Source organism: Periplaneta americana, chromosome 16, assembly GCF_040183065.1.
Source record: "Periplaneta americana isolate PAMFEO1 chromosome 16, P.americana_PAMFEO1_priV1, whole genome shotgun sequence".
In the NCBI taxonomy this organism is placed as follows: Eukaryota; Metazoa; Arthropoda; class Insecta; order Blattodea; family Blattidae; genus Periplaneta; species Periplaneta americana.
The window spans coordinates 147,518,649-147,521,256 of record NC_091132.1 but is presented as its reverse complement, the minus strand read 5'-3'; positions in this window follow the sequence as shown (position 1 = coordinate 147,521,256).

Genomic DNA, 2,608 nt, shown 5'->3' with positions numbered 1-2,608 from the left:
CTCGCTTGGTTACTGATAGACTTCCTCTTAGTTCTCCAATTACCAAATAATGATCAGAATTACATTCTGCCCCCCCTGAAGGTTCGAATATCTACTATACTAGTACGTCTTCGTTTATCTATCAAGATGTTACCCATCTGGTTGTATGTCATTCCCTCTGGAGAAGTCCAAGTATATTTATGTATAACTTTATGGCGGAATGTTGTGCTTTTGACAATTACATTTTTTGATGTGGCAATGTTGACTAACCTAACTCCATTATCATTGCTAGTTACGTGTAGGCTCTTTATTTCAAGAGTCGGTTTAAAAATATCCCCCTGTCCTACTTCAGCATTGAAATCCCCCAATAAAATTTTCATGCGATATCTAAATAACTGATCAAAAGTATATTCCAATTCGACATAGAAGCTATCCTTTATATGCTTGTTTTTCTTTTCTGTAGGGGCGTGAGCATTTATAGCTACTATATAGTACCATCTACCCTAAGTACTAAATATGATAACCTGTCATTGATAAATTCGACCTTTTTTACTATTAATTTCATTCTTTTATACATAAAGAATCCTGTTCCTAATTGGTAATTATTGTTCCTTCTCTATAATACTACAAGTGCGCTTAATCACCTATTTTTGATATGCCGTTCCCATCTAACCTAATCTCCTGTACTCACATAAAGTCTATTCTATATCTAGCTAGTTCTTTTGCTACTAATGCTACCCTCCTGTTCTATATAGACTTGTAACATTCCAAGTATCAAATTTAATAACCTTATTCCTTTGCTGTGGTCCCATTCCGAGGCTTATTTTGGGGTTTCGTAATAAGCTGTTTTTACGGTGATGGGTTGTTAGCCCTTCGTCTAACCCCCAACCTGGAGGACCATCCCTCATCGTCTGTCCACGACTGTTATAGATCTTGCATGAATTCTTCCCTAGTTAACAGGATGATTTACATGAATTGTTGTTTCTTTGGTGTCTGAACTTTCATCATGTTAAATAGTGATAGTAGAGCTGCATGCTGAACGTAGTTCGCAACGCCATACCATTCCATTTTTTAATCTGTATGTTTTGTGTACATATATCCTCTATATACTAGTATTAACTTACGTCTTCCCCTCTCTGTGGTTATGGATATTATTTCTTCTTCTATATTTCAAATACTCCACGAGAATTTAGACTTCACTTGAAATTTATATTTTACTTAGAATTGTAGAAATTATAGAATTAAAGATACTACGATACAGTTGTGGAAGCTATATAAAAAACTAACTCTAAATTATGAAGCAAAGTCTCGCTTATGTTTGTGGCCATTCCTTTACATGTGACAAATCCTGAATACGTGATAAATTATACCCATTACGAATTCTTAATGTGTGACGAATTATACCCGTTACGAATCCTTATTGTGTGTCGAAATGTGTCAGTTACTACAGTAATTCTTAATTTGTGACGACTAATTATATCCGTTACGAAAAATCTGTGACGAGTTTTCGGACATCGATAAAATTCTTCTGTGGTAATGCTATTCAGAACACGGGTCCAACGACTCCAAAATATGAATTCCTATACCGTCTACTGTATAATACCTGGTTGGTTTTTTCTATTTCTCTGTTATAGCATGAAAGTGTTCAGTTGCTCAGTATGTAGGCCTAAGGCTGTGCCTATTGACAGACCTTGATAATTTTGAAGCAAGATTCGTTGGTCCACATAATATAGGCCTTTAGAAGAACTCCACTGACAACTGTTTCCTTATTATTATTTTCTTTTCAATATGAGCTCTCAAAATTCAACACCGGAATATGGAACATCCTCTAATAATGCTTGAATCACTTTCGGTCGATAAATATGTAAATATAAACGATTGCTCGATCTGTCCAAAGATATGAGTGAAATTGCGCTTTCGAAATTCTCCTACTTCACACAAAACGTATTTAATGTTTATGTTACTAGCATAGATAACAATTCTCGGGGACTAGTGTCAATACTTAAATTAGTCCCGTTCGTGTTTGCGTCAAAATCCTGAGAAAATCTCATTAAGTACACATAGTACTTTACGTCTAGTATCCTAAAATGCAATTTAACTCATTTCCTGATCACTTCAATTAGAATCTTTAATGATTCAGTCTCTCTGCCTCCCCAAATAGGGTTTTAATGTATTGTGCTTTATTTTTAGTAAAATATTAATATGTTTCGTCGTTTTCATCCGGAACTGAAATGTGTAGCGCACACAAACTTCCTTTATGGATAGCATCTCACTCATGTTTTAAATAGCAAACGCAATCTCCATTGGGAAAGGAACACTCAATTAACCAAACAACCACACAAAAAGGGACTGAAGAGTAAAGAGCAGAACAGGAAGAAATATGACAGAGAAGGATAGAGAGAAAAGAGAGATACAAAGAGAGAGAGAGAGGGAAAGAGAAATGCGGAAAACCTTAGTCTGGAGCATTGACCTCCATGCAGCATCCGTTTCTATGACAACCGTATGGATCCTCGTTTTCGTAACGCGGCGTGCTATGATTGTATGGTGAGCAAAATGCAGGATAGGGGGGAGGAAAGGAGACACTTTTCTTTTGTTTTTCATCTTTTTGAGTTTATTCTGACTGGGAACA